The sequence below is a fragment of the Heterocephalus glaber genome, unplaced genomic scaffold (assembly GCF_053883595.1).
Source record: "Heterocephalus glaber isolate CG9 unplaced genomic scaffold, H.glaber_assembly_v1.0 deba00001472, whole genome shotgun sequence".
Lineage (NCBI taxonomy): Eukaryota > Metazoa > Chordata > Mammalia > Rodentia > Bathyergidae > Heterocephalus > Heterocephalus glaber.
In genome coordinates this window covers 27113321-27127197 of record NW_028258315.1, presented here as the reverse complement: position 1 = coordinate 27127197, position 13877 = coordinate 27113321, and the positions used below count along the sequence as shown (strand labels likewise).

The following is a 13877-nucleotide window of genomic DNA, read 5'->3' as shown; positions in this document are numbered from 1 at the left end:
TTAGAAATTTGGAGTAGTTTTTAAATTACCAGTTTGCTTTTTGAATGAATCATTATTTTTTTATTCCTCTCTTTCTCCCATTGCTGAACTTTGACATTTATATTAAACCAAGGAAGGTCCCTGGGATGCTATCCTTACATATCAGAGAGGATCCAGGAAAACTGGAGTTTCAGTCTTGCATTGAACAGTATTAAACTTAGATAGTTTTTTTCCCCCCATACTTGTCTTTGTAAGCAAAACAGTGCAATAGAGCAAGTAGTATTTGTTCCCAATAAAATCAACTATGCCACTCTGCATAGAAAGCAGATATGCTTAGAATTCTTTTGATTTTTTTTCTCAGTACTGGGGATCCAACTCAAGACCTTGCATTTGACAGGCAGGTGCAGCACCACTGAGCTACATACCTGGCTCCTTTTGATTTTTTTGTTTTTTGGCACTGGGGATCGAACTCAGGACCTTGCACTTGGGAGGAAGGCATGGTGCCACTGAACTAAATCCCTGGCCCCTCCTTTTGATTTTTAAAATTATCACAAAAGTTCATCTTCTTTACTTTTTGCCCAGTTTTTTAAATTATGGTAAAATAAACAAAATTTATCTTAACTAATTTTGTTTTTGTTTTTGAGACAGGGTCTCACTATATAATTCAGGATGGATTTGGGCTTACTACATAGCCTAGGCTGGCCTTGAACTTGCAGCAATCCTCGTACCTCAGCCTCCTAAGTGCTGGGATTACATGTGTGTTCCACCATGCCTGGCTTATCTTAACTATTTTTAATTGTATAGTTCACTAGTTACAATAAACACATTCATAATGTTATATGACCACCATCATCAACCATCTCCAAAAATGTTTTCATGTTCCAAAATTGAAATTCTATATCTTATATTAAACAATAACTCCTCATGTTTTTCTCCCTTAGCTGCTATAGCAACCACCATTCTTGCTGTCTCTATGATGGTCATATTGAGGGAATCACATAGTATTTATTCTTTTGTGGCTAGATTATTTAATTTAGCATAATATCTTCAAACTTTATCCATGTTACAGTATATGTATCAGAATTTCCTTCCATTTTAAGGCTAGTTAAATACTCCATTGTATATACAGGGCCACATTTTGTTTATCAATTCAACAGATGGATACTAGGTCACTTCCACCTTTTGGTTCTTGTGAATAACACTGCTATGAACATCAATATACAAATAACTATTCAAGTCCTTGCTGTTAATTATTTGGAGTTTTCATCCAGAAACCTCAAATAAAACTTTAAAACAATAACTGTCTTAAATATTAATTATATGTAAAATGATGTATATCTATCTTATGCTCATTATAACTTTATACATCTATGTTACTGTCCTTAATGAATAAACAAATTGAGGCTCAAAAAAATTAGGAAATTCACCCAGGTCACACAGTAAACAGTGAAAAAATTTTTCTATAATTCAAAAGTGCACACCCTTCCCATTTATCTTACCTGCTTCTTTACATTCAATTCTATGTAAGACATACCTATATTTTTCTCACCTTTTTGTCTCTAAATTCCCAGTACAGCTTTTCTCCAATGGTTTAACATTTCTTTTCTAGTCCCTTAAACATAGTTTCATGATTTCATGCTATTCTGTGCCTATGAGGCTCTCCCTCAGACTTCTGCCTATAAAGTTTATATGTTCTGATACACCTCAATCAAGGCAGCACCCACTTTTTATTCCCACTACAATAAATGTGCACCATAAATAAACGTTCCAGCTGGCTCTCCATTATAAACAGCTACCTCATCACCAATTCTTCACCCCAGAACACTGAGAGCAAGGACCACACCTTGATGGCTTGGTTCCTTGCCTCATCCCAAAAGACAGGACTATTGTGTAGAAAAGATGCAGAGGTTAAATATACTGCTTCTAATTATCTCTCACTATTCCTACTCATGAGTTTTATGAAACCTTAAGCCCCAATATTTTAAAATTTGGCATTCAAATATTCAAAAGTATCTGGTTGAGTCCAGAAGTAATAGTTGTACAAGATCAGAGTTTAAGCCAGGCATCATTAGCACACACCTAGAATCCCAGCTCTATGGGAGGCTGAGCCAGGAAGATCAAGTTCAAGGCCAGCCTTAGCCACTCAGCAACTTAGTGAGACCCTGTCTCAAAACAGGGCTGGGGATGTAACTCTGTGCAACAGCCCTGGGTTCAATCCCCAGTACTGTGCCCCACCCCTTAACCTGCCAAAAAAGAATTAAGAGTCAAAATGATGAAGGTCAGAATTAGAAGTCCTGGTTTATTTGCAGGAAAAAATATAATAGAGAATAAGTGCCCTCAAATTTATCTGTGGTGTCAGTAACTATTAAATGTGGTGGCTGCCAGATAATAAATTTCCAAGTACATCATATGTAGATTGTTCTCAGGATGTGTTTGATAAAAGTTACTTTGGAGATGAGGTGGTCAATTCTGCTCCACAGAAAGCAGGTTTCAGGCTGTATCACTCAGAGTGTTCAAGGACACCTGGCCCAAAATACTGAAAAGCATCTTTGGTCACATGTAGGTAAAAGGATGTTTAAACAAGCTATGTTTCAACTTGATAAAGAGGACATCCGTTACTTCAATGTATAATCCCCAAGGTGAAAATTTTCAACCTAATGCCATATTCCATCAAACAATGCCTTCCCCTCTGCCATCATCTTGGAGGAAATCCAATGAGAATTATTTACAGAATCAGCTTCCAGTAAGAGAGAAGTTTGTAGGTTGCTTTTATGTAATTTGTTATTCTTCTTCCTATTCTATAGAACACATACAGGGAAACCCAATTAAAGGCTTCTATTTTTACTTATTTTTCTAATACTTAAGCACTATACATCCAGTCCTATTCATCAAAAAGCGCAAAGATAAACAGGTAAGACAAAGGTTTCACTATAAACTCAAAACTCACATGTCTCAACCATCTTCGCATGCTTTTAATGTGTTTTTAGAAAACTTGTTATCACATAACTCAGTGGTATATACCCAAGGTATATAACCTAGAGAAGTGAAAATGCAGCGTGATCAAAAATTACAATGAATGTTTAGACCTTTTTTTTGTTGTTAAATTTGTTATAATAAATATTAATTCCCCTCGATATATTCCTCCTTTCTTTGAACACATTTATTACACTGTTCTTGCCATTTTCTGAATCAGTTCTGGAAGTCCTCTTTCATATCATGGCTCCCTAAGTATCCCGAATCAATTCAAAATGTTGGGCTAGGGATTTAGCTCAGTGGTTCTGGAGCCTGCCTCGCAGCCCCAAGGTCCTGAGTTCGATCCCCAGTACCAAAAAAAAAAAAAGTTTAACATTCATAGTCATTTTGACTTTGGGGAAAGAAAATGTATGGTGCCTGATTCTGTGAATAAGGTGGGTGACAACACATCCACAATATTTTTTTTTTTTGGGTATTGGGGATCGAACTCGGGTCCCTGTGCTTGCACAGCAGGCAGTGAACCCACTGAGCTAAATCCCCGGCCCTACACCCACAATATTTTATGAGCCTGCCTTTCCATTAAATCTCACATACCAGCAGCATTCAGTGTGTTTTTTATCACATGTAATAAACACATGGAAGACTTCTAGAACTGCTTCAGAAAGTGGCAAGAATGAAGGGATAATTGTATTCAAAGCAAGAGGGGTGTTATTTTGAGGGGCATTAATGTCAATGTGTCTTTTGCTGTACAAATTTTAAAAATTTTAACATTCACTATATATTTTGATCAAAGACTTACACACAAATGTTATTCAGTTTGTTTTTTTTGTTTTTGGGGGGGTACCAGGGATCGAACTCAGGACCTTGAGCTTGTGAGGCAGGCACCGGAACCACTGAGCTAAATCCCCAGCCCACACACAAATGTTAGTAGTATTATTCACAATAACCAAAAAAGTGGGAGAAAACTCCAATGTCCATCAATAATGAATGATTTAACAAAATGTAGTTCGCCCATACAGCGAACTATGATGCAGCCATAAAAAGAAATGAAGTACAGTCTACAGCCATACCACCCTGAACGCACCTGATCTCGTCTGACCTAGGAAGCTAAGCAAGGTCGGGCCTGGTTAGTACTTGGATGGGAGGAATGAAGTACAGTGGACCCTTGATATATGAACAACTTGGGTTACAACCAGAATTATATTTTTAGCTTACTGTCTTGAGTTACGACCTGAGTCCTGGCCGCTTGTGCTTCTAAGATGGTCTCAGTTACAGATTTAACCCCTAAAGAGTTCTGGGAGGAACATTACAACATCCTTTCCTGTGTGGGGTTGAGAAATCCAATGTCTCTCTAAGGACACTGAGATCTACCTGTATAGAATAGAGAGACTCTGAAGGCTGTGTAAGGGACCCTGAGCTTTCATTGACCAACTTGAGTTACAACCAGCTCTCAGAAACAAATTGAGTTCATAAGTCAAGAGTCCACTGTACCTACCAATGCCACAATACCAATGAGCTCTGAGAATATGCTAAGCTAATACCAGGAATGTAGATCAATGGTATGGCATCTGCCTGGCAAGCATGAGTCCCTGAGTTCAATTTCCACAACAACAACAACAAAAAAAAGAATATCCTAAGTCAAAGAACCCAGACACAAAAGGCTACATATTATATGATTCTATTTTATGAGATATCTAGAAAAGACAGAAAGTGAATTAGTGTCTGCTAAGGGCTTAGTACACTATGACTTATTCCATTAAGTATATTACTGTTGCCAGGGATTTAGCTCAGTGGTGCCACCACCTGCCTCACAAGCGCAAGGTCCCAAGTTCGATCCCCGGTACCAAAAAAAAAAAAAAAAGTGTATTACTGTTTATTCCAATAAAGCTTGGTTTAATATGCCAAAAGTGATTAAGAAGTCTCATGCTTAGCAAATGCCCAACCTCAGCTCAAGAGAGTAACATTCTGAAACAAGATTGCAGGAAAGTAATAGGCATGTTCAGAGATGAGAGAAACTGAACTAAAGTATCATCACCAGCTCACACAGCTAAAGTAATGCATATCAAATATTCAGCTAGGAAAAAAGTCCACAAACTGAGTTTGTGTAACCTAGAGAATGACAAAAGAGATTTTCTCATAGTCATGGTAGTTATTATGCAAGTTTGCGGTATGAAATATGCTTTTATTAATTTGTTGTTGCTGTTGTTTGGTACCAGGGATTGAACTCGGGTCCTTGTGCTTGCAAGGCGGGCGGCAGAACCACTGAGCTAAATCCCCAGCCTTGCTTTTATTAATTTGTGATTAAAGTGGTCACAAGCCAGGCATGGTGGTGCAGGCCTGTCATCCCTGCATTTGGGAGGCTGAGATAGGAAGATTGCCCTGAGAGTCTGAGGCCGCTTGGACTACATAGTGAGTTCAAGATCAGTCTGAGTACGTAACAAGACCTTATCTCAAAAACCAAAACACAGTAAAATTATCATGAAAAATGCTTACTGAAACATCTCATATTTAAATGCAACTTTAAACTGTATCTAGGCAGGTATGGTGAGGCATGCCTGTAATCCTAGCACTTGGGAGGCTGGGGCGGGAGGCTGTCCCAAATCTGAGGCCAGCTTGGGCTATATAGTGAGTTCAAGGCCAGCCTGGATTACATAGTGAGACCCTGTCTCAATCAATCAATCCATCAATAAAAAATAAACTATCTGGGCCAGGGATTTACCTCAGTGGTTCCGGCGCCTGCCTTGTTAAGCACAAGGTCCCAAATTCAATCCCTGGTACCAAAAAAATAAATAAATAAATAAACTATTTTACTTTGATATACAGTTAGAACAAAAGAAGTATGAGTCTTTAAACAGATGTAGGATCTAAGCTTTTCAAGAAAAAGCTTTGGAGAAAGCAGGCAGATTCTAGCTACCAGAGAGGAAAAGTGCTCCAGCAGAAAGCTTATTAGAGGATGTAAAGCAAACCAGAGTCCAATTCTAGTACCATCACAAATCTCATTCACAAAATGAGGTGGTGAGACTTGAGGTCATCTAATCACACTTTCATTTTTAAAATTATTTACAGAATGCTTTTTAAAAAACAAAAAAATTGGGCTGGGGATTTAGCTCAGTGGTTCTGCCACCTGCCTCGCAAGCACAAGGTCCTGAGTTTAATCCCCGGTACCAAAAAAAAAAATCTCTTCCAAGAAAATTAAAATCCATCAATAAGCATATACCCGGATTTTCCACTAGGCCAAAAGGAAATAAAGTTACATTACTGGGCAGAGAAAAGTTACTCATAAAACATATTTGTTTTCTTTGGCACACACTCAAAGCATGTCTTCTATCCTTCCTTGGCACTGGGTGTGGCAGTGTGACTGGCCAGTAAAATGAGGGTAGAAGTGATCTACGCCACTCCATGGCTGCCCTCCAAAACCTTAGGCCCATCCTCCGTGCTTCCACAGCCTGCAGCCCAGCCTCGATGCCCTGGCTGATTTCGGAGACCATATATTGCTAACAGCAGAGCACAGGCAAGTGTGGTCTAGAATGAGCAGATGGGCAGAGGACAAATGACCTCTAAGGAGTCATGTCTGTTCCAGCGAGCCACTGACACATCATGATTTACTCACTCATGTCCTCACATAGCTGCACCTGAAGTACTGCCATCTCTGGCATTTCTTCTTAAATAGACAAACTCATTCTTTAGCTACGTCTTTGTTTACTAGGTTCCTCCTACTGTATTATTTCAAAGACTTGAAGGATTTATGTTCTACTTCATTTTTCTAGTGAGCCTTCTCAATTTTGCTAGTATAGTGAACCTATAACAAATTTCTCTGTACTAACAAACTTGAGAACTTGCCTACAGCAAAATACTTGTATTATTTTTTGATATAATATTGATCCTAATCCTGTTAGTATATCTAAGAAACAACCCTGGAGACATTTTCTTTAGGGAGTTAAATAAAATAGTAAAATAAAACTTGCAGAAGCAAGTCATCAGATAAATGTGGTTAAACAAATAAGGGAGGCCTTTTAAAAATAATTCTGTTTTTCATTATTTCAATATTGGAGCACACAGCAAGCACCTGGGGTACATAAAGTGAACAACAACAAAAATAAGCTCTCTGGAGAGACTTGTACAGTCTTCATTCCAGTAAGGGAGAGACAATAAAGAAATGTATAAAGAGATCACATAGTATGTTAGAAGTTGTTAAGTGCTATGAAAAAAAGAACAACAATGTGCACTGAGTTTATAAAAAAAACCTCAACATTTGGGGTAAGCAAGATAAAGCCTTTAACACGGGTTACATTCTATACCCATAAGTAAATTAAATTTACGAATATGGGGAAAAACCAACAACACTACTCGGTAGCTTATAAGCTTAGATATAACTTCTGTGAATCTCAATTTCCTAACTTGTGAAGTGGTAAAATCAACCTAGGGGTACTGCAAGAATTAAAAGAAGTCATGAAAAGCCAGGGGTGGTAGTGCACACCTGTAATCCCAGCACTTGGGAGACTGAGGCAGGAGGACACTGTGAGTTTGAGGCCAGCCTGGACTATGTAGCAAGAACTCTATCTCAAAAAAAAAAAAAAATTCATGAATATAAAGAACGGTGGCTTTAAAAATATCTCTAACAGCCAGGCATTGTAGTCCTGCCTATTATCCCACCAATCAAGAGGTTTAGGTACGACTGCAAGTTCAAGACAAGCCTGGGCTACATATAGAGACCTTGTCTCAAAAAGAAAAAGAAAAACAAAACAAACAAAACACTAACACATTGGGCACACTAGTGCTTGCCTATAGTCCCAGCTACTTGGAAAGGTGAGTCAGGAAGATTACCTGAGCCCCAGAAATCAAGGCCAGGCTGAGGAACATAGTGAGACTCTGTCTCTTAAAAAAAAAAAAAAAAAAAAAAAAAAGTTTAGCTCTTAACTCAAACATTTATTTAATCCATCACTCACAGTCTTGGATAAAATAATTAAGCATTATTTAGGGTCTAAACATTTAGCACTGGGCACCAAAATATCTAAAAAATGTAAATTGTTGGCCAGATGTGACATGCCTATAATCCAAGGACTTGGGAGTCTGAGATAGGATTATTGCCATGAGCTCTGAGGCCAACCCAGATTATACAGTAAGACCTTGTCTCAAAAAATTTAATTAATTAATTAAAAATAAAAGATGACAATTCTGATTATCAGTAATAACATAAGCAAAAACCAAAAAACATTGTTTTGCCTTTAGGATAGAAAGCATTCCCTTGCTTTGCCTGTTAATTTCTCCTTCTGTGGAGAAGGGAAAAAATAACAGGGCACAAAGTTTTTTTAAGTGACTAATTTCAAGCAACTAATTATTCATTCCCTTGCTCATCCCTTGAGACAATCTGTAACCTTCTCGGATAAACAATGTATAGAAAACAGACCAAAGGTTCTGTTGTCATTCAATACAGGACACTGAAGTTCAGTTCACACAAAGCATCCTTTAGGGAAATGCTCTGCATGCCATTAGCACTATTCTTAACAAGCACAGAACTCCTTTAGTTCAATGCCAAAACTGTTTTTACCTTCAAGTCAAAAGAATAAGTATGTGGAATAACACCAAAATAAGCACTTAACAATTACAAGCAGCAGGCTATTCATAAGCATCTTATTGTTCATGCTACTCTAATTATAAATAGCCTTATTTTATCAAATATCTATCCACAAATTTTTAAGTCCCAGATACCTCTTCATTTGACTGCTTTATTCTTAACCTTAAGAAAAAAACATCTGTTGCTTCAATTCAAAGAACTTCATTTTAAAGACACTCTTATAGAAAAGAGAAATATGGGCAATTCTTAACCTTGTAAGTCATCCTCAAAGAAAACTCACAAACCACAAGGGCCTAAAGCAGACTCTGATGCATCTAACTCTCCTCAATAACATGCAGAGGTTGGAGTCTGCAGGGATATCACACCCATGTCACTCATACCCCATATCTAAACTCCTTCCAAGAATACAGTTTCCTTCCTGATGTGAGAAACTCTACAATGTACAAAATCCCTAATCATATAGCTGCCAGTTTCTATTTTTTTATTTTAATGCAATTCAAGTAGATATAAAAAAATATATTAAAAAGCATTTTCTATGAAAACATTTAAATGTCATAACAAAATAATAAGAGAATAACAATAGTTAATACACTGTGAATCATAATTTTAAAAGAAGGCCATGCATGGTGGTGCACACCTGTAATCCCAGCACTTAGGAGACTGAGGCAAGAGGATCATCATGAGTTTGAGACCAGCCTGGGCTACATAGTGACTTCAAGGCCAGCTTGAACTACATAGCAAGACTCTATCTCAAGAAAACCAAATATCTTGAGCTGGGGATTTAGCTCAGTGGTTTTGCCGCCTGCTGTGCAAGCACAAGGACCTGAGTTCGATTCTCAGTACAAAAAAAAAAAAAAAAAAAGAAAACCAAATATCTTACAAGAATGGCCAATGTTACTGTTTTGGTTTGGATCTAGATGTCCCCCTAAAGCCTATGTGTTTATAGATACTTTTTCCAAAGGTGGCTGAATCTAGAGTGTGTGATGCTGGGATTAAGGGTGTGTGATTACTAAACTAGTATACTGACTGGATTGGCACTGCCCTAATCTGGATAAGGTAAAGGGGCAGAAAGATGCTGTTAAAGTCCTTGTTGCTTTTGCTACCTTGTGGTTGCCATGAACTGTTCTCCTCTGCAATGCCACTCTGCCAAGCCACCCTGCCTTGGAGCCAACCGATTATGGACAGAAACCTTTACAAACTGTGAGCTAAATAAACCTTTCCTCCTTTAACTTTGAGTGTCAGGTATTTTGTCTCAGCTACAAGAAAAGTTAACTAAGACAGTTACTTAGAACACAAGTCATAGATAAAAAACACTCTCTTACCAAGAAGAAATAATAGCACAAAACCTTCTCTTCAATGAACTAAGAGAAACTAGTAGTATAAATGAGAAATCAGCACAGATATTAAAATATTTTTGAAAAAGAATAATTTAGAGAATTATTTGAACTCCTTATTTCTCTTCTATTTTGAGATATATGTATAATTTTTTTTTAGTTTCTCATACAAGAGAAACCATATGATATTTAAGCTTGTGTCTAACTTATGTCACCTGACATTATGCTCTCAAGTTGCATCTGTTTGCCTACATATGCCTCAAGTTCTCTCAAACTCATGGTAATCCTCTTGCCTCAGCCTCCTGAGTGCTGGGTTTACATGTGTGAGCCACCATGCCTGGCAAGTTTATCTTTCTTTATGGCCAAGTAGTACTCCATTGCATATAAATAACATTTTCCTTACCCATTCATGTTAATGGACATATATGCTGTTTCGAAGATCTAGCTATTACAAATTGTGCTGCTACAAAAATGGGTAGGCATGTATCCCTGTAATATGATGACTTTAATTCTTTTAGTTTTGTTGGTTTCGTTTTTGAGACAGGGTCTCACTTTGTAGTGCAGGGTGGCCTTGAACTTACTCTGTAACTCTCAGGCTGGCCTTGAACTTGTGGTGATCTTCCTGCCTCAGCCTCCCAAGTGCTGGGAATACAGGCATGCGCCACCATGCTCAGCTACTTTAACTCTTCTGGGAAGATTCCTAGAAGAGGGATAGCTGATCAAATGGAATTTCTATTTCTAGTTTTTTGAGTAATCTCAACATTGATTTCCACAGTAGTTATACTAGTTTATATTCCCATTACCAATGTAGAAGAGTTCCTTTTTCCCCACATCCTTGCCAGCATTTGTTACTATTAGATTTTCTGATGATAGCCATTCTTTCTGGGCTAAGATGGTATCTCAGTGTAGTTTTAATTTGCATTTTTCTAATGGCCCATGATATTGAACATTTTTTCATGTATTTATTGGCCATTTGTACTACTTCTAATAAGTGTCTATTGATTTCAACTGTCCATTTTTTATTGGGTCTTTTATTTTGCAGGGTCTAATTTTTTTGAGTTCTTTACATATTCTAGATACTAGTCCTCTATCCGAGGAATAGAGGGCAAAATTTCTCTCCCATTTTGTAGCTTATCTCTTCACTCTGTTGGTTGTTTCCTTTGCTGTGCAGAAGCTTCTTAATTTGATATGATTTCATTTCTTGATTCTTGGTACTATTTCCTGTGCCATTGGGGTTCTGTTCAGAAAGCCCTTGCCTATGCCTACGCCTTCAAGAATCATACCTATTTTATCTCCCAGCCCCTGAGGTTTCTTTTGGTATGATTTTCTACATAGTCTTTGCCCTCATGTGAGCTCTTTCTTTATACTATACTATATATGAATGAAGGACATCATGAAAGGCTCCTGTGCCAAACACAGCAAATCCAAAATGTTCTACTGGATACCTAGGAACTGTAAGTCAGCAGAACTATTAGAGCCTAAATGATGAACTGTAAGGAAATGAGATGTTTAATCCAAACATTAAAAATGTATCATTTTTCACATATGAAACACCAACATGGAGGAAAATATGTACATTTTTATAAAAATACGAAAGTCTTAAGCACAGATTAAAATCAAAAGTGAGAACTCTGGTCAGCTTTTACTATACTGCCAAGAATTTTTGCAAGACATGCTTATGCATGATATGATAGTAAAAGATGATAAATAGTATAAAAGATAATCTTTTGCCTTTAGTCATTCAAGTAGCATGAAGAAGCTGCAGAATGGGCTTTTTGTTCACTACAATGTAGTAAGACTATTACTGCTTCTTCAAATCAAGGGCATTCTAGAAACTGAAAGATCCAACTTGCTCCCTCACAACCAACTGCACTACCCAGGGATCTCAAGAGTATACTGGCACCCCTAACTCATATGGAACAGCATTACATAGGAGCCTGCAATGGGCCTATCTTCATTACGGTTACCACTACTGCTCCAGCCACAAGGGAAGGAGCAACACAGGAAGAGTTTCCTCACGATAGCAGAGTGCCCATGTATGGACAACTGATAAACACAATTGCATCTGACCTTACCCATGAAGAGACCTACGCATACCTGTAGCCTAGCGATGCTACCCTGGACTTGAACCAACCCTGAGAACAGACAGAGTTCCAGCTTACCTCCTCCCCATATCACCGCCTCACCAGGAGAGTACAGGAGATCAAACAGCTTATACAGAACTTGTCACTAAGGTAGAGTCCTTCATCCCTCCAGTCAACAACTCCTGCCCTCACTTGTGCTTCTAAGTCACCACTCTCCTCCCTATGCCTTCCCAGCTCAGGTCTGGCTGCCCTCGGATGTCACATAAATAGAATGACAGACTGTCTCTTTTGTGCCCATTTACTTTGCCCACGATGTCAATAAGTCTCCTACTCACTGCTGCATTTGTGCACCACTCTTTATTGCCTGCCACAGAGTACTACACTGCACATCTTCACCACAATTTATTTACTCATTCACTCTCCTACTAATGGACAGTTTGGTCACTGCTTAATTTTGAGCTATTATGATTATAGCTGCTATATGCTTTCTTGAGCATGTCTTCTGGTGACATAAGCTTTACCTCTCTTGTATGTACACCTAGAAGTAGAACTGTTAGGTCACAGAACAGGCACAAATGCAGCCAAACTTTGGCGGGGGGGGGCGGTTCCAGGGATCGAATTTTGCACTTGCAAGCAGGCGGCACCACTGAGCTAAATCCCCAGGCCCTGTCAAACTTTTTAAAGTGGTATTGTTAGTCATATAATTTAACCACGCTGACGGGTGAATGGTATCTAATTGTGGTTCTATCTGGTGTAACGCACATGAATAATAATCCTAAGCACATTTTCACATGAGCCATTAGAATATGCTTTTTTTTTTTGGTACCACGGATCGAAGTCAGAACCTTCCACTTGCAAGGCAGACAGTGGAATCTCTAAGCTAAATCCCTGGCCCCTAGAATACGCTTTTTTAAAAGACCTTGTTCAAATTTTTGTTTATTTTTAAAATTGTTTCTTTATTGATTTGTAGGGATTCTTTATCTAATGTATATTTTAAATGTCTTCTCTCACATTTTAGCTTGCTTTTTTACTTGTCTTGTGATAAACAATTTAATTTTAATGATATTTAGTTGATCCATTTTTTTCTTTAACAATTAATGTTTTCTATCATTTTAAAGAAATCTTTTCTACCACAAGAGAAAATGTGAAGATATTTCCATAAATCTTCCAGAAGCTTGATTTAGCTTTCACTTTACCCTTCTTTCCACAAATACATCTGGTCTTCACATCCTAAACAAATTTGTCATATTTGAAGTGGTACCATTTGACAATACATATTGGATTCATTAAATCATGTCTGTTCTTGTCTGTTATTTTTTATAAAACAAATAAACTTGACAATAATAAATTATTACAATGAGACTGTTACAACAGAACTGTAAGAGTTACCACCTCAGTCCATAATAATGTACTCCATGCTTTAACAAATATGCTGGGACCTCCTATTACCAACTCTGAGACACTTCAGCATTTTCAAAAAGCAGGTGCTGGTATTTTAAGAATTTAGGGGCCGGAGATTTAGCTCAGTGGTTCTGGTGCCTGCCTCGAAAGCGCAAGGTCCTGAGTTCAATCCCCGGTACCAAAAAAAAAAAGAATTTAGACTAAAGGGTCGGGGATTTGGCCCAGTGGTTCCACCGCCTGCCACACAAGTGCAAGGTCCTGAGTTCGATCCCCAGTACCAAAAAAAAAAAAAAAAGCAAAAGAATTTAGACTAAAACTGAACATATATATGGAGTATTGAACATTTCCATTCTTCCTGCAAGTCTTAGGGAGGATATATCTGAATTATACAGTCTCTCTTGTCCATGAACTCAGGTTAAAAAAAAAAAAACAAGAATCACCTATAATCCCAGCACTCAGGACGCTGAGTTAGTTACTTTTCTCTCACTGCTGAGACAAAATACCTGACACTCAAAGTTGGAGGGGAGGGGG

General features: G+C 37.9%; 1 protein-coding gene across 3 annotated transcripts in view; it reads right to left on the bottom strand.

Moving 5' to 3' along the window:
- Positions 1 to 13877, bottom strand: part of Tsnax (translin associated factor X) — a 38584-nt gene that overhangs the window by 7227 nt on the left and 17480 nt on the right. The gene's annotated exons all lie outside the window — the stretch shown is intronic.